This window comes from Aethalodelphis obliquidens, unplaced genomic scaffold, assembly GCF_003676395.1.
Source record: "Aethalodelphis obliquidens isolate GAN/ISIS:26980383/991018 unplaced genomic scaffold, ASM367639v1 scaffold71, whole genome shotgun sequence".
Lineage (NCBI taxonomy): Eukaryota > Metazoa > Chordata > Mammalia > Artiodactyla > Delphinidae > Aethalodelphis > Aethalodelphis obliquidens.
This window is the reverse complement of record NW_020838015.1, coordinates 11546468-11572129: the sequence shown is the minus strand read 5'-3', so window position 1 is coordinate 11572129 and position 25662 is coordinate 11546468. Positions and strand designations below refer to the sequence as shown.

General features: G+C 39.8%; 1 long non-coding RNA gene across 1 annotated transcript in view; it reads right to left on the bottom strand.

Annotated features, from left to right (window-relative positions):
* The window catches only part of LOC113611866 (uncharacterized), a 46455-nt gene that overhangs the window by 13838 nt on the left and 6955 nt on the right, over nucleotides 1-25662 (bottom strand). Inside the window, exons 3-4 of the long non-coding RNA XR_003429638.1 lie at nucleotides 21751-21882; nucleotides 20965-21094 (exon numbers count right to left, since the gene is read on the bottom strand). This is a non-coding gene — a long non-coding RNA (uncharacterized LOC113611866). The remainder of the gene's footprint in view (nucleotides 1-20964; nucleotides 21095-21750; nucleotides 21883-25662) is intronic.

The window sequence follows — 25662 nt, the reverse complement described above, 5'->3', positions numbered from 1 at the left end:
GAAAGAGAAAGACAAATACCATATGCTAATACATATATATGGAATCTAAAAAAAAAAAGTTTCTGAAGAACCTAGGGGCAGGACAGGAATAAAGACACAGACATAGAGAATGGACCTGAGGACACAGGGAGGGGGAAGGATAAGCTGGGACGAAGTGAGAGAGTGTCATGGACATATATACACTACCAAATGTAAAATAGATAGCTAGTGGGAAGCAGCCGCATAGCACAGGGAGATCAGCTCAGTGCTTTGTGACCACCTAGAGGGGTGGGATAGGGAGGGTGGGAGGGAGATGCAAGAGGGAGGGGATACGGGATTATATGTATATGTATAGCTGATTGACTTTGTTATAAAGCAGAAACTAACACACCATTGTAAAGCAATTATACTCCAGTAAAGATGTTTAAAAAAAAAAGCTTATAGGTACAGAGAACAGATTGCTGGTTGTTGGGGCATGGCTTGGTTGGTGGCAAAATGAGTGAAGGGAGTCCAGTTATAAAATAAGCCCTGGGGATATAATTTATAGCATGGCAACTGTAGTTAAGAATACTGTATTCTATATTTGAAAGTTGCTAAGAAAGTAGATCTTAAAAGTTCTCATCACAAAGAAAAAAATATTCTGTAACTATATATGGTGACAGATGCTAACTAGATATTGTGGTGATCATTTCACAATATATACAAATATTGAATCATTATGCTATACATCTGAGACTAATACAATGTTGTATGTCAATTATACGTCAATAAAAAATTTAAAATAAGAGCAGAGAGAATAAAAAATGAAGAAAAATTAACAGAGCCTCAGAGAGTTGTGAACCAACATGTTATACACCTAAATATATATTTAATGGGAATGCCAGAAGGGGAGGAGAGAGAAAGGTGGAAAAACATTTGAGGAAATAATGGCCAACATTTTTGAAATTTAATAGAAACAATATATATAGATCTAAGAAGCCCAACCAACCATGAGTAGGATAAACAGAAAGGTATCCCTACCTAGACACATCATAGTCGAAGTTTAAAATACAAGGAGAAAATCTTAAAAGGAACAAGAGAAAAATGACCACTTATAGTGGAATAACAATACAATAATAGCTGACTTCACACCAGAAACCATGGAGGCCAGAAGATAGTACAATGACATGTTCAAAGTACTAAAAGGAAAAAAAAAAGTCAACCAAAATTCTATATCCAGTGAAACTATCCTTTAAAAATAAATGGAAATAATGACATTCCCAGATAAATGAAAACTAAGAGGATTTATTGCTAGCACACCTGCCCTATATGAAATCCTAAGGGGAGTCCTATAAACTGAAAGGAAATTATATCAGGCATTAGCTTGAAAACATAAGATGCAATGAGAAGCACCAGAAATAGTAAATATATGAGTAAATACTATACACAGTATTTATACATATATTATATATTTTTTTTCTTAGTTTCTTTGAAAATATAAGACTGTTTAATGAAAAATTACAATGTTGTATTTTTGGGTTTATAACATAAAGGTAATACATATGAAATAATAGGACAAAAGGGTGCTATACTGGAGCAAACTTTCTATACACTACTGCATTTGGATTAGTATTAATCTGTAGTAGATTGGTTTAATTAAAATGCATATTGTAATCCTCAAAGCAACCACAAAGAAATAACTCAAAATATTTCAACAAGGATGAATCTCAAAATAATTATCTGAGTGAAAGAACCTAGAAAGAAATTGCATGTGTCATTCCATTTATATAAAACTAGGAAATATAAACTAATAAAAAATAATAGAAATCAGATCAATGGTTGCATGGGGATAAGGAGTGGTGGGAGGAGTGAGAAAGAGACATGAATATATTCACTATCTTGATTGTGGTAATTGTTGCAAAAGTATATACATATGTAAAAAGATCAAATTGTATATTTGATTTGTATATGAAAATTATACCACAATAAAGCTGTTAAAAAATAAGTATGAGGGAATTTTATCCATAATGTAAGTGTTTTTGAACTGGATTGTGGGTGGTAATGTTTGTACAACTGTAAACATTTCCTATAAGTTCTCTAAATTTAGAGTTACAACGGGTAAATTTTTTGGTATATTAACTATAATGCAGTAGAACTGTTTAAAAAATTACTAGATTTTTTTCCTCCTTCCTTGATTAAGTAGTCAGGCTTATATGTTACGATTGAGGTGGAGGTGATTAGTGAAAGGAAAGGTCTGATGAGAGGTGAGAAGTTTTGAAAAGCTGTGTGCAGGATGGAAGAGAGTACTTACTACAGAAAAGCAGAAGGCCTTCCAGGCGGCATTTAGGTGAAGCGCATAAGAAGTGCTCCATGAATGCCAACTATAAGGGAAAAGGATGCACAGATTCATTTACACAACAAATACTTACTGAGCACCCAGTATATAACAGGCACTCTGTTAGAGACACTTTAATTTCAGTTACTAATTTCTGCTTCATTCACTTAGTGTACTAGATTGTTCACTTTTGTAAACCCTAAATGGCTGTTCTAGTACTAATTACTGTGTAAAGTGAATATTTCCCTTTATCTAGGTATCTGCCTATATATATACTGCATTAACATATTATATATGTTATATACTACATATAATATATAGGAAATACTTTGAGCATTTTGTTTTGTTAATACATTAATGGTTCAAATATATAATCGCATGTGTGTATTACACACATAAGTATGTTATAATAAAATAACCTAACCAGTCTCTTCCCTAGAAATCCATCATTTTGCATTCCATCAAAATGTCAATCTTTAGCTGCATCTTTTTATCCATTTTTAAATTTTTCCTGGTTGAATAGGAAAAAGATGTTGAATTATTCATATATATGCTAGCACCCACCCTCAACCAATCATTTGGTCCCAGCAGGAATAGAATTCCTCTAAGATCTATGGACCTCACATTCCTGTATAGTGAGGATTTGGGGCTTCTCGGCTGAGAAAGGCAGACATAGACTCTGCTTTTAGGGAATTCACAGTCAGCTGAGGGGAGGCAGACCACAAATAATCTTCAACTGTGATGAGTGCACTTTGTGATGAGCAGAATTCGGTGAGCTCTAGCAGCATATGGCAGGGGACTATAATGCTGCTTAAGGGTATAAGTCTCCCCAAGTGACCAGTAAGTTCAGATTTAAAGGATGAGTAGGAGGTAGCCCAGTGGAGAGTGGGTGGTGAGTTGTCCAGGCAGGGAACAGCATGAATGAGATCCTGGGGGACAGAGAGAGCACTGAAGGAGCAATCTTCTTCACTAGCCCCAGTAGCAGATGACAGAAGATATTGGTGTATGCAGCTGCGCACCCCCCTTCAAAATTATCAGGGCCCCAACTGCTTAATGTGAATAAGTTAAAGAACATGGGTAATGAGCCAGACCACTTGGGTTCAAATTCCAGCTTCAGCCATTGTTGGCAGTGGGACCTTCAGCAAGTGACCTGAGATGCCTCAAGTGCCTCTGCTTCCTCTATTGTGGAATTAGGAAAATTATTGCACATACCATATGTCAGAAAATAGTTCATAATGTTCCCATGAAGATTAAGTTAGGCATCAGGCAAAAACAGAGATTTTTAGCTGTTTTGCCTTGAACGTTTTCTCCTGGTCAATTTTATACTATCCTGAGCAAATTTAGTTTTCAAATTTATAGGTAAGCAAAGCCAAGGAAATGTAGCTAGTATCTGTGCAGTAAAGGAGATGAAATGATTAAAAGAGTATTCATTCTTTAAAAAAATAAGACAAAAACCTGGTTTTTAAAATAGTAGCACTTATGGTAGCTATTAATCCAACTATATCAATAATCATTTGAAATGTCAATGGTTTAAATATACCAATAAAAAGAGTGGATAAAAAACAAGACACAACTATATATTGTCTACAAGAAACCCACTTTAAATATAGAGACACAGGTTAAAAGTAAAGTGGTGGGAAAAGGTCTACCAAACTACAACTAATCAAGAAAGCTTAAGTAGCTATATTAATAGCTATATTAATAGCTATATTAATAGCTATATTAACAGCTATATTAATTTCAAAGGAAGCAGGCTTCAGATCAAGGAAAATTATCAGGGATAAAGAGGGTCATTACATAATGATAAAAGGGTCAATCCTCAAAGAAGACATAACAGTCTTTAATGTGTATGTGCCTAACAACAAAGCATCAAATATGTGAGGCAAAAACTGACAGAATTGTAAGAAGAAATAGATGAATCCACTATTATAGTTGGAGACCATATAACTGACAGATCCAACAGGCAAAAAATTAGTTAGGACTTAGTTAAACTGAACAGCACCATCAATCAACTGGAATGAACTGACATTTATATAATATTTTATCCAAAACCAGAATACAGAATACAAATTCTTTTCAAGTTCACATGGAACATTCACCAAGACAGACCACATTATGTACCCTAAAACACACCTTAACAAATTTTAACAAATAGAAATCATACAAAGACCACAATGGAATTAAACGAAAATGACCACAATGGTATTAAACTAAAAATTAATAACAGAAAGATACCTGGAATATCCCAAAATACTTGGAGATCACTTCTTCTAAACACACTTCTTCAACACACTTCTAAATAAATACTGAGTCAAAGAAGATATATCAAGAGAGATTTTAAATCATTTTGAACTAAATGAAATGAAAATATAACTTATCAAAATTTGTGCGATGCAGTGGAAGCAGTGCTTAGAGAGAAATTCATACTATTGAATGCATATATTAGAAAAGAAGAAAAACCTAAAATCAATAATCTAAGTCTCCACCTTAGGGAATTAGAAAAAGAAGAGCAAATTATATTCAAAATAAAAAGAAAAATAATAAAACTTAGAATAGAAATCAGTGAAATTGAAAACAGGATATCAATACAGAAAATCAACAAAACCAAAATCTGTTATTTGAAAAGGCCAAAATAATTGACCTGGTTAAACCTCTATCCAGGTTAACTAAGAAAAAAAGAGAGAAGACACAAATCGCTAGTATCAGAAATGAAAGAGGGGCCATTACTACTGATCCCATGGACACTAAAAGGAAAATAAAGGAATATTATGAACAACTCTATGCCCACAAATTTGATAACACAGGTGAAATGGACCAATTCTTTGTAAGACACAATCTACCAAAATTCACATAAGGATAATTAGATAAACTGAATAGGCCTACATCTATTAAAGCAATTGAATAAACAATTAAGAGCTTTCCAAAACAGAAAGCACCAAACACAGACTGGTTCACTGGTGAATTTTACCAAGCATTTAAGAAAGAAATTATACCAATTCTCCATAATCTCTCACAGAAAATAGAAGCAAAGTGAATACTCCCTAACTTACTCTATGAGTCCAGCCATTACGTTAACACCAAAACCAAAGATATTATAGGAAATGGAAATACAGGTCAATATCTCTCATGAGCATAGATGCAAAAATCCTCAACAAAATATTACAAAATTGAATCCAACAAGTATAAAGAAATTACACACAACAGCCAAGTGAGACTTATTCCGGGTATGCAAAGCTGGTTCAATATTTACTAATCCGTTAATGTAATCCATCACATCAAGAAGGTAAAGAAGAAAAATAATATTGTCATATCAGTAGATAAAGAAAAAGTATTTGAAACAATCCAATACCCATTCATGATTAAAAACTTCAGCAAACAAGGAAGAGAGTGGAACTTCCTCAACTTGATAAAGAATAACTACAAAATCCTACAGTTAACATCAATGACAAGAAACTAGATGCTTTCCCCCTAAGATAGGATGTCCACTATCACCACTCTTATTCAACTTTATATTGGAAGATCTAGCTAATGGAATAAGACATAAAAGGAAATAAAAGGTATATAGATTGGGACAGAAGAAATAAAACTATCTTTGGTCACAGATGACATGATTGTCTATATAGAAAATTCCAAAGAATCAACAACAACAACAACAAAAACTGGAACTAATAAGTAATTATAACAAAGTTTCAGGACACAATGCTAATTTACAAAATTCAACTGCTTTCTTATGTACAGACAATGAACAATTTGAACTGGAAGTTAAAAACACAGCACCATATACAGTAACATTTCCCTCAAAATGAAGTGCCTAAGTAAAAAATCTAACAAAATAAGCACAAGATCTATATGAGGAAAACTATAAAACTCTGATGAAAGATCAGAAAAGTGCTAAATAAATGGAGAAATATTCCATGTACACGTATAGGAAGACTCAACATTGTCAAGATGTTAGCTATAGATCAATCAAAGTAACAGCAAGTTATTTTGTGGATATTGACAAACTGATTCTAAAGTTTATATGGAAAGACAAAATACCAAAATTGTCAACACAATACTGAAGAAGAACAAAGTTGGTAGCTGACTTTACCCAAGTTCAAGACTTACTATAAACCTACAATAATCAACACCTTGTCATATTGGCAAAATAATAAACAAATAGATCAATGGAACAGAATAGAGAGCCCAAAAACAGACCCATACAAATATAGTCAATTGATCTTTTTTTTTTTTTTTTTTTTTTTTTTTTTGCGGTACGCAGCCCTCTCACTGTTGTGGCCTCTCCCATTGCGGAGCACAGGCTCCGGACGCGCAGGTTCAGCGGCCATGGCTCACGGGCCTAGCCGCTCCGCGGCATGTGGGATCTTCCCAGACCGGGGCACAAACCCGTGTCCCCTGCATCGACAGGCGGACTATTAACCACTGCGCCACCAGGGACGCCCAAGTCAATTGATCTTTGACAAAAAAATCAAAGGCGATTTGATGGACAAAGGAAGTCTTCTCAACAAATGATGCTGGAACAACTGGACATCCACGTGCAAAATAAATGAGTGGAGACACAGACTTTACATCTTTCACAAAAATTAACTCAAAATGGATCACAGATTTAAATGTAAAACATGAAACTATAAAACACCTAGAAGAAACCATAGGAGAAAATCTAGGTGACCTTGGGTTTGGCGATTACATACATACATACATACATTTATTTATTTAGTTAGGCTGTGCTGGGTCTAAGTTGTGGCATGCAGGATCTTCGTTGCCACATGCAGGATCTTTAGTTGTGGCATGTGGGATCTAGTTCCCTGACCAGGGATTGAACCTGGGCCCCCTGCATTGGGAGCATGGAGTCTTAGCCACTGGACCACCAGGGAAGTCCCTGGCGATTACATTTTAGATACAATACCAAATGTATGATCCATGAAAGAAAAAACTGATAACTTAGACTTAATTAAAATTAAAAACTGTGCTCTGCAAAATACACTCTTAAGAGAATGAAAAGATAAGCTGAAGACTGGGAAAAATATCTTTGCAAAACACATAGATCCAATAAAAGGCTGATATCCAAAATATACAAAGAAAAAACTCAACAATAAGAAAACAACCCAATTAAATATGGACAAGAGATATGAACAAATATCTCACCAAACAAGATATGCAAATGGAAAGTAGGCATGTGAAAAGATGCTCAACATCATATTTATTGAGGAAATTGCAAATTAAAACAACGGGAAACCGCTATAAATCTATTCGAATGGCTAAAATCCAAAACACTGCCAAATGCTGGCAAGGATATGGAGCAAAAGGAACTCTCATTCATTGCTGGTGGAAATGAAAAATAGTACAGCCAATCTGGAAGACAGTTTGGCAGTTTCTTACAAAACCCCTTAGTATTTACCCAAATGAATTGAAAATTATATCCACACAAAAATCTGCACACAGATGTTTATACTAGCTTTATTCATAACTGCCAAACCTTGGAAATAACCAAAATATCCTTCAAAGGTGAATGGATAAATTGTGGTACATCTATAAAATGGAATATTATTCAATGATAGAAAAGAGCTATCAAGCCATAAAAAGACATGGAGGATCCCTAATTGCTAAGTTAAAGAAGCCAATCTGAAATGACTGCATATTGTATGATCCCAACTATGTGACACTGTAGAAAAGACAAAATTATGGAGAGAGTAAAAAAATCAGTGGCAGCAAGGGGTTTGGGTTGTAGGGGGGAGGGAGGAAGGGCTAAAACAGGTGGAGCACAGAGGATTTTCAGGCAGTGAAACTACTCTGTATGATGCTGTAATGGTAGAAAAATCTAATACATTTACAAAAACCCAGAGAACGGTATAATGCAAAGAGTGAAACTTTATATAAATTAGAGACTTTAGTTATTAATAGTATATTAATATTGGCTCAACAATTGTTACAAATGTACCACATTAACTCAAGATGCTAATAACAGGGGAAGGGGGTTGTGAGGGGTTATATGGAGACTCTGTAATTTCTGTTCATATTTCATAAACCTAAAACTGCTCTAAAAAGATTATTAGTTTTTTAATATAAAAAGTTACTTCCATACAGTATCCGTCTCTGAAATGTTGGTCAAATACTTTCATGCATTCCACAGATTATGAGTGTCTGCTATCTTCCTGGCACCATTCTCTCTGTTCCTAGGTTTCCCTATCTGAACAATGGGAATGATAATAATAGCAACTATCTAATAAAGAATGAGAAGCAGTTTAGAAATTTTGAATTAGCATCACATTCTCTGTTTTTAATGTCCACTGTGCTTACTTCTGTCATGTTGTCTTGATAATAATCCAGAAATTATCTGTTTCTGTGTTTTTATGTTCATTAATCTGAGAAGTCGCTGAAAAATGGGACTCAGTCCATGTCACACGTGTTCACAGAATTTGGCACATAGCCTGGAAATGTGTCCAGCAGGTGCTCAATAAACATTCGTGGTATAAATGTGGATGACACATGATCTGATAATCACCCAATAAAACATGGCTATTTTTTATGAGCCATTTGTTCATTGGGGAAAATCCATGATAAATTACTGAATACAGGATATCACTGTACTCAGTTTACCCTCACTTAGAGAAAGTTTATGTACTTGATCATTGCTCTGTTTTGAGAAATATCTAGTACCAGCACATTCTGAACTTCTTAACGTATGATTTCACAATGTACTTGGGACAGTCTGTTATTTTCTGACCGTCTGATCTGAACTTACAGTTGGACTTGATTTGGTAATTCTCCAAAAACTTATCAAATATAAACTGATTAATTTTTAACATAGCTTCTCAAGTAGTTTTTACTTTTTGGATGGAGAAACAGTTGAACAAATACGTGTCTGATAATTAAATTATTTAATTTCACATAATAAAGATATATTTCATTCAGGTTTATACAGATAAAAACAAGGACGTGAATTCAATGAAGAAATCAATGGTCATGTAAAGGTGAAGTCTCTGACCTTAACAAGGAAGAGACAGCTCTCCTGCCCTTATCTCCTGCCCTTATTTTGGGATACTCCTTCTCTGCCCATTTCTCCGGTCCACTTTTCCTGTGTCCCTCCTTAGTATTTCCACTGTAGTATGTACAGATTTATATCTCAGAGTCTACAGTTCCTTCTTTTATCATTTGTCTGTCTGTTTCCCACACAAGATGGTGAAATCCATGATTATGATATACCATATTTCATTGGTCTTTGCATATCCAGGGTACAGAACACTTCTGGAAATATGGTGGGAATAACTGAGTATTTGCTGTCATAACAAATTAATATTTTATAGAGACCACAGATTGGAAAGATACCCACTTCCAATAGGGACTTGATACAGTAGATGTTATTTTTGCAGACACTATTTCTACGACTTCTGAGATCAGGTTCCAAGCAGACCACTCTGCAACTGTGAGCCTTTCTGGGAGAATCTCATCAACAAAAAAATTTTAGCAGCCCTACATGGTAGCTAGCAACACCAAAGGCACGATCCATGAAATAAATAACTGATAAGCTAGATTTCATTAAAATAAAAAACTTCTGCTCTGCAAAAGACAATGTCAAGAGAATGAGAACACAAGCCACAGCCTGGGGAAAATATTTGCAAAAGACACATCTGATAAAGAATTGTTATCCAAAATATACAAAGCATTCTTAAAACTCAACAAGAAGAGATCTGTTGTACAACACAGTACCTATAGTTAACAATATAATATTGTGTGCTTTAAAATATGTTAAGAGGATACATCTTATGTTAAGTGTTCTTACCCCACACAAAACAACGATAAAAAATACACAAAAGAGCACAAGGAAATTTTGGGGTGTGATGGATATGTTTAATACCTTGATTGCAGATATGATATCACAGGTGTATACGCATGACCAAACTCATCAAAATATATACACTAAACATGTGCAATTTTTTGTATACAAATTATACCTCAATAAAGCTTAAAAAATAGCCTAATATAAAAAAAAGATATGAAGAGACACCTTACCAAAGAAGATGTACAAATGGTAAATAAGCATATGAAAAGATGTTCAACAACAATGAAATACTATTACACACCTATTAGGATGGCCGAATCGAAATACTGACAACACCAAATGCTGGCGAGGATGTCAAACAACAGGAACTCTCATTCATTACTGGTGGGTACGCAAAACGGTGCAGTCAGTTTGGAAAACAGTTTCGCACTTCTTAAAAAACTAAACATACTCTTACCATATGATCCAGCAATCATGCTCCTTGGTATTTACCCAACTGAATTGAAAACTTATAAACACATAAACATCTGCATACAAATGTTTATAACAACTTAATTCACAATTGTCAAAACCTGGAAGCAATAAATGGTCTTCAGTAGGTGAATGGATAAACTGTGGTCCATCCAGACAATGAAACATTATTCAGAGCTAAAAGGAAATGAACTCTCAAGATATGAAAAGACATGAAAGAATCTTAAATGTACATTATTTCATAACAATAAAATTACTGTTTTTAGATTTCAGCCTTAGACATTTCCATGCATTTTCTCAGATATTCAAATCCCCATTTTCTTGAAAAGAACACTTCATCTCAGGGAAGTTAAGTGACTCACCTTCTTGTGGATTCTGCTTTCCCATTTCCCACCTCAGTCCCCAGTCTACATCTCATTCTACCTCCAGCCATTACAAACTACTCCTACTTCCCTGAACCCAGCAAGCTCTCTCTCACCTCCACATCCACTCTCTCTTCTGCACACACACATGATGGATGATTACCTATTTGATAATCAAGCTATAACTTTTCCACCATATTAAATCTTATCTATCCCTTTCTTCACTGTCTGTCTTTTCACACTACAATGAAATACTGATGAACACAGGGGATCTGACTATTGTGCTCAGAGCTCTGTCCCCCGAGATGGAAAGGCCTATAGTAAGTGATCCATAAATATTTGTTGAATTAAATGCCTGATCCTTGAAGCAGTCTCGGATATGCAATCTGGTGCCTACGGGTCTGCCACCTGACTCTGGGAAACATGGAAACTGGACAAGTTAATCTTTCTGGGAAGGCCCATTGTCCAAAGAGGCCAATACAACTTAAGACTTCAGGCTTCTAGAGTCAGACCAGGATGGAATTCCACCTCTATCTCTTACTAGTTGTATGACCTTGGGGATGCTTCTCTACCTTTTTGAGCCTTAGTTTCCTCCTTTCCTTAGTTATCCTAATGAGATATTTGAAACTGCTCAACACTTCCATTCATTCAGTCGGCAAACATTTGTCGAATGTCTCCTATCGGACAGGTACTGTTTTAGGTGCCGAGAATAAGTCATAAACAAGTTACATCCATCAGCTCACAGTCTAATGAATGAAGCAGACAAACAACTGTTCACAGCACAGTGCTCTTAGGGCCATGATAAGGGAGGTCCTGGGTGCCAGAAGCAGGCTGTAGGACTAGCTGGTGCTCTTCACTTCATGTCCTTTGTTTCTAATACTGAAGTGGTGTCAGTCACCAAGGCCTGAGGCCTGCTTCTGCGATCATTCTTCATGTTTCTGTTTTTGCAAGCTCTGTGATGCTGTTGAGTTGGCCTTGACTTGACAAGGCTACTATTGTAAACCTGAGGGTTTTCCCAGAGGTATCTCTTATTGACAGTCAGAAGTACTTGGTAGTAACAAAAATGATGATGAAAATAGCTACCACTTATTTTCAAATGGACTTATAGATTCTTATTTTATTCACTGGGTGATAAACCATTATTATTATTATTGTTGTTATTCTTTCTGATGCCGAAATTATGCTATTTTTTAAAAACTACCTGTGTGCCAGGCACTGTACTACATGCTTCATTACTGTATCTAAACCTTACAACATACCAATAACAAAACCCCTGTTTTTAGGAATTCCCCGGCGGTCCATTGGTTAGGACTCAGCGCTTTCACTGCTGGGGCCTGGGTTTGACCCCTGGTCAGGGAACTGAGATCCCACAAGCTGCGCAACACGGCCAAAAAAAAAAAAAATTCCTATTTTTATGCCAATTCCACATATTGGGTAATGAAGTTAAGGGAAATGTAGGGGGGTGTAAATTCATACTGCCAGTAAGAGAACAATAGTTAAAAGCACAGACTTGATTCTAAATACCATTCTACACAAAAGAAACCAGAGCTCCTTGGGAAATGGCTGATTCCAGGGCCGGAACAGGGAAAGTACAAGAAGAGCCAGGAATACCTTGCTGTACCAAAAGAAATTTTCAAAGAAAAATAGGGGTACACCTAAAAGGATACAGGAACAAGATTTACGGGGCTTCCATTGTTCCACTGACCAAATCTGGGCAAATTGGAGCATCAAACTGAATCGCGATGGTAGTGGGTTTATATAGCCAGTGAATAAAATATATGTCCATGAGCTCATAGGATATCAATGAAGACATGAATAATTCACAAATGAGGGTCAGAGAAAAGCTCTTCATTGCAGAAGAATCCCAACTAGCAAATGGGGGGGAAATGATGGAGTTGGAAATGCATGATTTTTCAACCACCATTCATTAGTGGGTTTAGGGAAGAATCATCAATGATGGTAGAACAGGATATTTCCATAGTCTCCAAGTATCCCCCCACAATATATTTAAGTGGACAAAGGGAAAATAATCACTTTAGTTTGGGGTAACCTGGTGAATACAACCTTAACCAAGTGATCAACTTTAACCTCACCAGTACAGAATAAATAAATAGCACGTGCCGACTGATATAATGCACTGAGAAGGATATACTATCACTTTTGTCGTTTCCCTGGCAAAGATACACAAGCTGAATCTAGTCATGAGAATCGAAAATCAGGCAAACCCAAATTGAGAGGCATGGTTCATACTTTCAAAACTTTTATGGTCGTTCAAGACAGCAAGTCTGAGGACTTGTCCCAGACTGAAGAAGACTAAAGTGAAACAACAAATACATACAAGCGTCATTCTAGACTGGAGAGGAGAAAAGAAAATTATAAAACTTTCTATAAATGACATTGTTGAGATAATTGCCACATTTGAATAAGGTCTGTGATGAGATACATAATAGTACTGTATCAATGTTAGCTTCCTGACTTTGATAATTGTACAGTGCTTACCCCAAAAGATGCCCTAGTTCTCAGGAAGTAACACTGCAGTATTTAGGGGTCAAAGGACATGTCTGCAGCTTACTCTCAAACGATTTAGAAAAAGTTTGTACGTATGTGCGCCTGTGTGTGGTGTGTGTATCGACAGGAAAACAAGACAGTGAGACAGACAGAAAGAGAAAGGTGGAGGAGAGAGAGAACAAATATGGGAACTATTACCTATTGTGGAATTTGGGTGAAGTAGAAATGGGAGTTCCTTGCACTATTTTTGAAACTTTTCTCTAAGTTTGAAATTATTTCCCCCAAAAAGTATCTCCCTCACAAAAAGTAATGTGGGTTCTAGATACCGACTGGGATCATTTCCTGTGTCCTTCATTATTAACTGTGTGATCACAGAAAAGGTACTTAATCTCTGAATTCAAGGTTTTTGACTGGTAAATAGGGGTAATCACTGAGCATACCTACCTCCTCAGGCCATGGTAAGGATTAAATGAGATGGTGCATATAATATGTTTTGAGCAATAGATTGGATGCAGGGAATACTCAACAGAACTTAAGCCTCTCTAACGTTTTTGATTCTTTAAAAAGTAAAGTACATCATTAACCTAGACGCTTCTAGTCTCAGTACTCAGATCTTACTGTGTCACTGAGGTGCCCGCTACGAGGCACACTCCCTGTGCCTGTGGGGGCTTACAGTGCACAATACAAGTTAGCTTTCACCATGAATATCATCATTAAGCCCGATATTTCTGATCTTAATGTCCAGCCTCCTACCACTCCACTTAGCTGCCTTGGTGTGTTCCTGGGGCCACAGAAATCCTCACATTAACACCTAGTAGGTACTAAAGTCACTAGGCTCGTATGTATGCCGTGTAGACTGTTCAGGGAGAACCGAAATATTGTTCACCCTTCCTTCGGAGCAGTGCAGTGGGTTACAGCAGAGAGCTACAAACTTCCACACATGGCAACCCTGGGGAGCAGGTTTTAAATCTCTCTTTAAGAAGTAAGTACACAGGCTCAGAGAGGTAGAGAGCCTCGCCCCAAATCACAAACTAGGGAGAGGCGGCACAGAGAATATCTCACCCATGGCCTTGCTGCTAACCTGAGCTGTCTTCAGCTCTGCCAGTGCACAGCGTCGGTAAGCACCATCTTCCTACCTAGACTGTAGACTCACTGGAGGTAGAGAACACCGTTTAGCTCTCATGTATACCCTGGCATTGAATTCACCCCCAAGCACATATTTGGGAAGAGGGTTTGTCCCTTTAACCTGGGAAGAGGGATTTCTTTATACATTTCAAGGAGCCTCTAGACACAAGTTACATGAGGTGGTTTTCTGAGTGTACACTAAAAACTCAAAGCAGACATGGGATGCCTGATGCTATAAGGGCTTTTTGTTTTTGTTCTTTAATGAAACTAGATAGTTTAGTGTAGTTTACATAGGTGGTAGGTGAAGCTACAATGAGCAACAAGAAGAGATACTGGGGACTTCCCTGGTGGTGCAGTGGTTAAGAATCTGCCTGTCAAGGCAGGGGACACGGGTTTGAGCCCTGTTCCGGGAAGATCTCACACGCCGCGGAGCAACTAAGCCCGCATGCCACAACTACGGAGCCTCCGCTCTAGAGCCCGTGAGCCACAACTACTGAGCCCGCGTGCCACAATTACTGAAGCCCGTGGGCCCAGAGCCCGTGCTCCGCAACAAGAGAAGCCACCGCAATGAGAGGCCCGCGCACCGCAACGAAGAGTGGCCCCCGCTCGCCGCAACTAGAGAAAGCGCGCACGCAGCAACGAAGACCCAACGCAGCCCAAAATGAATGAATGAATGAATGAATTAAAAGAAAAGAGATACTGAACAACGATTAGGATGGCAGATTTCTCTACTGAGGAGATACACGGTTGTGGTCAGGGAGGGAAGCCTCAAGGGCTCTGGGGTTTTAATACTATCTGACTCATTGTCCTGGGTGGTGGTCACATAGGTTTTCACATTATAATTGCTCATTATAAATCTCTGTATATATGTTTTACGCTTCTCTTGTATGCACGTATATATTATTTCAAAACTGAACCCAACAAAAGAGAATAGGAAGGTCCCAAGACAGGGAAGCCTTGAGATTTGAATAAAGGTATTAACATGGCTACGTGAAGATGTTATCAGTCAGAAGGGGTTGGTTACTCATCCATGAAATAAAACACTTTTAATGCCTATCTAAACACTGTGTGGGTAAAAGTGTCTCTACCAACTTGACTGTGAGCATTTCTGGTGCCTCTGTCAAAGCATTACCTAGTATGAGATGGACATATCAGATGATGTTAGCCTCATGCCATTAACAGACCAGGAGTTTGTACGCAAGACATCAACTTTCCCCCATCTTCTGCCTCCTGAATTACCATAATTTGTTTCTTTACAATCTGAAACCACTGAGTACCAGAATTCCGCCCCCTATCAAGTACACACACACAACCTCTCTCTCTCTCTCTCCTCTCTCTCTCTCCCCGCCCCGCCCCCAACCTCGCTCTCATCTTATCACACCAGTGCACAGATGTGTTTCAGGGAACACTGTGATAAACTCCTCATCATCTCATGTTCATCTAAGCCGGTCACGATGCATCCAATATCCTTGACAATCTCTGATTTTAGGTTGGTCATGTGACCAGATTCAGTCTCATATGTTTGGGTCGATGCGGGTGGATATCTTCTGGAAAGTATCATGTCAGTTTTCTTTCTCTTTGAAAAGGAACACTGGAAGATATTTTCCCTTTTTGCCTAAATATTACCATGCCTAGATACGAGCCCTGAACTGCTACAGACATCTGGGGACCAGAATGATGAGGACACTGAGGTGGCTGAGAAAAAGAGAGGGAAAGTATCTGAACCCTTGATGACATCCCTGAGCTAGACTTCGCCATGTCTAGAACCCACCCTACTTTGCACTTCCAGTCTATTTGGGAAATGGACCAAACGGTAGTGACTGCCAGCTAACTGCCAGGCACTCCTGTTGACCCTGAAGATACTGTAGTCAACAAAACAGACATCTGTCTCTGCCCTCATAGAACTCATATTTTGGGGTAACTGTATAAACAATAAATAAAATAAATGATTAAATTATACTGTACGTAGGAAGATTACACTGTTATGAAAAGCAAACTAGGTCTGGAATGCTGAGAAACTGGAAATTTTGTGAAGCGGTCAGGATAGGCCTTCCTCAGAAAGTGATATTTGAGTAAGGTCTTGAAGGAGTTGACGGGGCGAGCTGTTAAATATGTGGAGGAAGAACCTTTGCAACACAGAGAACAGCCAGTGCAAGAGGCTTCAGTTAAAGTGTAACTACTAGGGTTAAGGTAGGTGTGGAGGGATCTAGTGGTAGTGTAGTTGGATTTCAGAGAAGTAACACAAGAGCAAATCTTGTAGAAAATGGTAGACCACGTAAATACTTCAAAGGTGTTGCAAGTTGTTGTTGTTCTAAGGCAATAAAGTGTAGTGGCTTAGAATCAAGCGGTAGCACGGGAGGAGGCATTAGACCATGGAAGCAACAGGATTTCTGGATGGATATAATGGCAAGACTAACCCCAATCTTTCTAAGTGAGCATCTAGAAGGATAACGTGTTTTTCTGTTTGCTTGTTTTGTTGCTGTTGCTTGTTCTCAACATCTTTATAGGAGTATAATTGCTTTACGATGGTGTGTTAGTTTCTGCTGTATAACAAAGTGAATCGGCTATACATAATACATCTATCCCCATATCTCCTCCCTCTTCCGTCTCCCTCCCATCCTCCCTATCCATCCCCTCTAGGTGGTCACAAAACACCGAGCTGATCTCCCTGCGCTATGCGGCTGCTTCCCACTAGCTATCTATTTTACATGTGGTAGTGTGCATATGTCAGTGCTACTCTCTCACTTCGTCCCAGCTTCCCCTTCCCTGTGTCCTCAAGTCCATGCTCTACGTCTGTGTCTTTATTCCTTTCTGGCCCATAGGTTCTTCGGAACCACTTCTTTTTTTTTTTTTTTGGAGATTCCATATATATGTGTTAGCCTACGGTATTTTTTTTTTCTCTTTCTGACTTACTTCACTCTGTATGACAGTCTCTAGGTCCATGCACCTCACTACAAATAACTCAGTTTCGCTTCTTTTTATGGCTAATATTCCATTGTATATATGTGCCACATCTTCTTTATCCATTCATCTGTCGATGGACACTTAGGCTGCTTCCATGTCCTGGCTATTGTAAATAGAGCTGCAATGAACATTGTGGGCCATGACTCTTTTTGAATTATGGTTTTCTCAGGGTATACGCCCAGGAGTGGGATTGCTAGGTCGTATGGTAGTTCTATTTTTAGTTTTTTAAGGAACCTCCATACTGTTCTCCATAGTGGCTGTATCAGTTTACATTCCCACCAACAGTGCAAGAGGGTTCCCTTTTCTCCACACCCTTTCCAGCATTTATTTTTTGTAAATTTTTTTTTTTTTTTTTTGCGGTACACGGGCCTGTCACTTTTGTGGCCTCTCCCGTTGCGGAGCACAGGCTCCGGACGCACAGGCTCAGCGGCCATGGCTCACGGGCCCAGCCGCTCCATGGCATGTGGGATCTTCCCGGACCGGGGCACGAACCCGTGTCCCCAGCATTGGCAGGCGGACTCTCAACCACTGCGCCACCAGGGAAGCCCGTTTGTAGATATTTTGATGATGGCCATTCTGACTGGTGTGAGGTGATACCTCATTGTAGTTTTCACTCACATTTCTCTAACGATTAGTGATGCTGAGCATCCTTTCATGTGTTTGTTGGCAATCTGTATGTCTTCTTTGGAGAAATGTCTATTTAGGTCTTCCTCCCATTTTTTGGATTGGGTTGTTTGTTTTTTTTGATATTGAGCTGCATGAGCTGCTTGTATGTTTTAGAGATTAATCCTTTGTCCGTTGCTTCGTTTGCAAATATTTTCTCCTATTCTGAGGGTTGTCTTTTCGTCTTGTTTATGGTTTCCTTTGCCGTGCAAAAGCTTTTAAGTTTCGTTAGGTCCCATGTGTTTATTTTTGTTTTCATTTCCATTCCTCTAGGAGGTGGGTCAAAAAGGATCCTGCTGTGATTGATGTCATAGAGTGTTCTGCCTAGGCTTTCCTCTAAGAGTTTTATAGTGTCTGGCCTTACATTTAGGTCTTCAATCCATTTTGAGTTTATTTTTGTGTATGGTCTTAGGGAGTGTTCTAATTTCATTCTTTTCCATGTAGCTGTCCAGTTTTCCCAGGACCACTTATTGAAGAGGCTGTCGTTAGAAGGATAATGTTAACTGAGATGACAAAGAACAGAAGTCGACTGTTTGAAATAAGTTCAGTTTTTACAGGGCTAAAATCTAATGTCTATTAGACATCCACGTGGACTTCCAAGTGGACAGTGGCAACAGACGCTGGAGTCTAAGTTGGATATCTAAACTGGGGAAAGAAGAGGGTCCAGATGGCATAGAAAGCCACAGTACTGGATGAGATCACGAAAGGAATGAGTGTAGGTAGAGAGGAGAAGAGGACAAGGATTCAGTTCTGAGGTTTGTCGGTATCAAGAGGTCACAGGAACAGGAGGAGAAACAGCCAAGAAGACTGAGGAGCTACAGCTGCATGACATCAGAGAACAACCAGGAAAGTACTGTCCTGGAACGCAGGTGTGTATGTGTCAACTTGACTGGATAACGGGGTGTCCAAATATTTGGCTAAACGTCATCTCTGGGTATGTCCGTAAGGCTCTTTCCAGGTGAAACTAACATTTGAATCTGTGGACTCAGGAAAGCAGTGTGCCCTTCCCAGCACGCGTGGACATCAAACAATCCCTCGAGGCCTGAACAGAACCAAAACGTGGAGGAAGGAAAAACTGAGTCTTTCCTGCCTGACTGAATGAACTGGGACATTGATCTTCTTCTGTCCTCGGCACTACAGTTTCTCAGGTCTTCAGACCCCGACTGGAATCTACATCGTTGGTTCTCTTGGTCCTCGGGCCACTGTCAAACTGAATTAGGCCACCAGCTCTTCTGGGTCTCCAGCTTGCAGGCACCAGACTGGGAGACTTCTCAGCCTCCACAACTGCGTGAGACAATTCCTTTTAATAAATCACTTCCCGTATACATATCCTATTGTTTCCACGTCTCTAGAGAATGCTGAATAATACATCAGAGGAGAAAGTAGTTCCAGGTGGAGGGAGGGATCAACTGGGTCCAAAATTATGGACGGGTCACTTAAGGAGGGGACTGTGACACAGCCATTGACTTAGAAATATCAATGTCATTCTTACGTTGACCGCAACAGTTGCAGTTTAGGTGAAGGTGTACTTGTTCGATCAGAGTGAGATTAAGACAGAATGGGAGGAGGGGAACTGGAGACAGCGAGTGTAGACGCTCCTTATGGGAGGTCTGCTACCAAGGGGAGGAGAAAAGGCCCCATAGGAGGTAAGAGGGAGTGAGGCAAAAAGAACGTCGTTTTGTGTTTGTTTTTTAATAATAATAATAATAAAAATAACAACACCAGTTTGTATGCTGACAGGAATAATCGAGCAGAGGGAGGAAAAGTGATGCTGATGTTGCAAATACTCTGAGATCACGAACTTCCTTTTGAATTGAGCCAATCTAGGAAAGAATTTTCTGCTACTTGCAACCCAAAGAATGTTCACTAACAGAGTGAGCAGTGTCTTCATACGTGTAAGTCTTTCCTGTTTTATGCCCACTGAGGTATAATTTTTAATAGTGCTCTCATGCTGGTGTGGATGACAAATTATATGGTCACACTAATTAGTTAGGGACATTGGTTCTGAAGCCATAGATTCCAATCCTGGGCCTGCCACTTACCAGCTGTCATCTTGGACAAATTACTTAACTTCTGTGCTTCAGTTTCTTCATACGGAAAGGGGACTAACAATGGCATGTATCTCATGGTGTTTTGCTGAACAAATGAGGTAAAGCATTTAAAGAGCTTACAAAAGGACTTGCTAAATATGGCAAATATTTCATAAATATTAGGTATTATTAAATCTGCATGCCACATGATGCAGAATTCTCCTATACGGTAAAGAATGTAAGCTGCTTCCTGATCCGTTTTTCCCTTTCACACATATAACCTTAAAGGTAATTAGTTTAAATGCAACGAACAAAGTGAAATTATTCACAACTCCGTCTTATAGGCGACGAAGCTGGGAAACCGAACAGTTAACTGAGATAGAATAGGAATTTTTAAATAAATGTTAAATTATGGACTGTGTCAAGGTGCCTGGAGTGATGTGTGATATTATGTCGACGTGACTGGCCCACGGAGGATGCCCAGATATTAGGTCGACCATTATTGTGAGTGTGTCTGTGAGGGAGTTTTAGATGAGATCACCATTTGGATAGGTAGACTGAGTAAAGCAGGTGGCCCTCTAGTGGGAGTGTCCCATGGCAATCACTCGAAAGCCTGAATAGGACAAAAAAAGCTGACCTTCCCTCAAGCAGGAGGGACTCAAGCCTGACTGCTTGAGGGGGGACACTGGTCTTTCCCTGCCTGCGGACTTGAACTGAAAAAGCGCATCTTCTTGAGACGATGCCAGCAACTTCGGGACTGGAACTTACACCACTGGCTCTCCTGGTTCTCAGGCCTTTGGACTCGGACTGGAACTACACCATCAGCTCTCCTGGGTCTCCACCTTGCCACGTGCAGGTCTTGGGTCTTGTCAGCCTCCACAAACATGGGAGCCAATTCCTAATAAAAAAAATCTCTCTCTCTCTCTCTCTCTCTCTAAATATCCTATTGGTCCTGTTCCTCTGGAACCCTGACCAATACACTTGGGAAGGCACAAGCACCTGGTGCAAGTAAAACTACATGATGACATGATGGAACTCAGTAAAGAGTGGGCAGTATGATCACAGGAATTACAGATACCCCATCAGGGTCGCAAAACAGGGTTTTAACAAATAATCATCTGATGGTTAGTAAAGGCTGTGGTAGGCAGAATTCTAAAACTGGTCTCCCAACATATCCCACCATAATCCCAGGTATTGCGAATTAGAGGAGGAATCACGTGCACATTTGCACTATGCTGCATGGCTAACAGGATTTTGCAGTTGTAATTGAGGTTATTAAACCCCTGACCTTAAAATAAGGAGATTATCCTGGATTATCCAAAAGGGCCTAATCTAACCACAGGAGCCCTTTAAAAGCAGACCGTTCTCTCTGGCTTGCAGCAGAGGGAAGCAACAGAGATCTGAAGCCCAAGGAGGATCTGACACACCACTGTTTGCTTAAAGATGGAGGGAACCACACACAGGCAGCCTCTAGGATCTGAGAGCAGCCCCGACGACATCCTGCAAGGACATAGTTCAGTCCTGCCACCACAGGAGCTGGATTCTGCCACTCACCTGGATGAATGAGCTTGGCAGCTGCTTTTTCCCCGGAGCCTCCAGGTAAGGTCCCAGGCCCACTGACACCTTGATTTCAGCCTTGTGAGACCCTAACCAGAGAACTCACTTGATGCATGCCACACGTGTTACCTGTGGAAACCGTGAAATAATAAATACGTGCTGGTTTAAGCTGCCAAATTTGCGGCAATTTGTTACGCAGCACTAGGAAGCTGACACACCGGTATTCAGGTCATTAGCATATTGAATCTGTTGTGCGTAAGGTAATTCTCTGTAGTATCCAACCTACTGGGGAGGGTGAGGAATCATTTCTGGCCCAGCCATAACCACATGAACCTCTAAGGTGCAAATTAAAATAAGCGCCACCAAAGTCGCAGGGCAGAGAATTCTAACGCTAGTGTAGTGGAAGATTAACTGCAATACAGAGGCAAGAACAGACAGCCTGCAGTGTGACAGCAACATGAGGGCACGTCCTGGTAAGATAGGGCCATACTCAGTGTGAAGGGCTTGGACACTGGAGCTGCCCACTCAGTCCCTGCACTTCAGATAAAGCAGAACACTCAGTTCCCAGGCTCCCTACAGGGCAACAGCAGGCAAGCACAGTCAGGGGAACTGCAGGTAGTGGCTCTGAATTAAATGGAAATAAAGTTTTATGAAAAAGGGTTTGGTGCCATAGACATTCTTTGAGGCTTTAGAGGTAGACAGACTGGCTCCAACACTCTGTGATCCTAGCTGTGTTTCAGAATTCTAAGTTATTAACTGTGTGTGAGTGTGTGTATGTGTGTGCACGCGTGTGTGCGCAGGTGAGACGCCTCCTCGATAATCCTGACAAATCTTTACAGACCACTGGGTTTAAGATCTGCCTGCGTGATTTTCTGTACGAAGACAGCTGGATCAGCTTGCCTGATCCCTCTAACCCCAGAGCCTACCACGGCACGTGGAACATACGCATTTTCTGACTTTTACACCAGCTCCCTGTATTCAGCAGCTTCTAGTACCAGTGCACTGCTGACTTCCTGGCTTCGTGATCAGTGTTGGCCTTTCTAACAATCTCTCAGTTTCTGAAATGTCCTCACGGTGGGAGCCTTTTTAAAGCCCCTAGGCTTTGCAAGTGAAAAGTGACTGAAGCATAAAAATCATTTAAAGAAATTTAACTGCAGAAATTAATTAGTGAATATAAGACTGGTAATTTGATTATTTGTTTTGCTGAAAATCACAAATATTCGGGATTAAGGAATCACATCCATGAGCCCCCAAACAGTCGAATTTTCAGATAGAGGCCTTCATGTTCACAGTCACAAGGTCTCAGTTCCCCTGATCTGACTCCTGATCCTACTGCCTCTATTTTTTTTTTATCACCCCAGTCTGTGTCTCCTCTTCCTCTTTTCCTCTCTTGCACTGTAAATGTACTCCGTGGATACTTCTAATTCAGAAATTACATTCTTTTTTATGTTTGTTTTCCTGTGAGATCCTTAAGGGCTGGTACCATATTTTCTTTGCTCTTTGCTTATCCTGTACGACGTACACTGCATGAAACATGGTAGGCATTGCTGAAGGTTTGCTGAAGGCATTTCTTTCATACTGAAACTCTGACAGCAAAAGCATCCACTTGCAATCTGGGAGTAGGACAGTAGATGCATTCTATATAGGTAGCATGTGTGTGGTCTTTGAGTATCATGCAAACTCTTCTAGAACCTAGGAGGTGTTGGAGGACGAGATCTGGTTCATTTGTCCATGTGCCTCTACACAGCACGTGGCACGGTCTTTAGCCCACAATATGGCTAAAAGCAACAATTCCCAGAACTTAGCCATGTGTAAGCCTTTCCATGTCTGCCACCCCCAACTCTAATGTTATAAGCTTAATGTTTTCTGTAAAGGAAGGTACTATTTGTCATGAGAAAAACTCGAAAAATAAATAGAATGATGACATAGCAACGGTGTGGAATTTTAAAATTTACATTGGTGACTCTCAAGAACACAGGAATTTTTTTCAAAAACTTTTAAAAAATGTGGAGATATGCAGACAATGGATTGTGACAGCAGTTCTCCTAAATCCCAGCTCTGCCACTTCCTAGCTCTGTGATGAGCAAGGTATCTACCCTCCTGGGCCTTGGTTTCCTCATTTGTGAAACTGGAATAATGGTACTTATGCCACAGGGATTTTATGAAAATTGTCAGTGAGATATGTAAATACCTGACACATGGTAGGCCCTCAAAGAGATTTTATCATCTCTTCTGATATGTAGTTAGGAAAAAGCAACAACAGAAAAACAGGATTCCTTTACAAGAATTTTGGGAATTACACACAGCAGAAAGTTCATCCGAAGCAACAAATCAAGGATACCTCCTTTGAGACGTAGGCTGGTACTAAAAGCTATCTGATCAAAGTTAAAGCGAAGCTCAGAAACTAAGAGTCTAATTGGTGTCCTCTCCTAGGAGATCTCGTATTTGGGGAAAACTGCTAAGAAAACCACCGATTTTCCAATGTGCCCTGAAATAATAAACACCCGAGGAGAAGATGGGGGGAAAAGAGTAAAGGAAAAGCCGTTTTCCTACTAATCTCGAATTCCAGAGGATGATGCCCGGCTCAGAACCCCTGGTCAGAGCCACCCTACCATGCTGCTCACTAATGGTGCACCCTCCCAGAACAGGTGGATTTTACTGGGGGTACCGGGAGAATGTGGCCGTTTTCCTGATCCCAATTTTGATTCTATACCTCGCTTGTGGTCTTCATCAAAGGAGCCTGCGAAATGTGCAGAACAGCTTGGTAACCCTGAGAAATCTGTAGTATTGCTTCTGAGGGAACTGGTCTCACGGTGCCTGGGCCTGTGGGTGCACAGCAGCATTGATCAGTAAACTCCTGATCTTCCCTCCTGGGCCAGTTGGATGTCTTTGTGGAAGAAAAGGGCATCCTGCCAAGAACAGGATTCTCACACAAGGAAACTAGCTCTGCAACAAAGGACCCTCCCCAGGATCCACAATCATCAAAAGTCATGAAGGAGTGTAAACAACAATTACTTTGTTCCTTCACAAGGACTCAGAATAGTCACCTTCCATCTGCCGCAGCAGGAATCAGTGTTGAATATACCAACATTTGGCCAAAGCAGCTGGGGCGAGATCTCTGGGATGAAGAGCTTCTGCAAGTGTTAGGAGATGGGATGAAAGCTTTGGAGAGCTGGATCAGTGAAAAAAGGAAGGGAACCGGACAGGACTGCTGGGAGCAAATTAAGCGGGGGTCTGCCTATGCTGCACTCTTTCTGGGATGTTATCATCGGTGAGCCCCGAGTTTCCCTCTCATTTGGGCTATCTACTGCCAGATCGTGGGCAACTTACAGAATGTCCGTCATCTCAACAGTCTCCCTTACGAAGTGGGAATGACAATATTTCCTCTGAAGGAATTCAACTACAAATCCTGTAGTCCTAGGATTCAACTACAGAAGATCAATGAAGAGCCTAGCTTGGTGCCCATCGCTGCATGTACTATTACTTCACATTAATCTCAACTTTCATTTCAACTAGCTCATTACATTCTTTTGCGTTCACCACGTTTAACTGTATGATTACCTTTTATTCTCAAAGATAAACACTTTTATTTGAAGAAAATATATTATGTAAATTAGTAGATGTTCTGCGCAGATAAAGCAAAGTCTATTTAGGTGACGAAGGCCTGAGGTCTGGAAACGCCACCCTAAGTCATGCTGTGTAGTAAGCACAGGGCTGGCCTAGGAGGGATCCACGGAAAATGAGTCAGACATCTGGCCGCGCCGACCAGCAGAGTTTGCATGGCAGCTGATACAGACATGGTGCTCACACAGATGGCACCTACTGGAATAACTGCAGTTTGTAAACAGAATGTTTTCCCTGTTAGTATCGCTTTCACAAATTAATTAATTAACGGATTGATTAATTCAA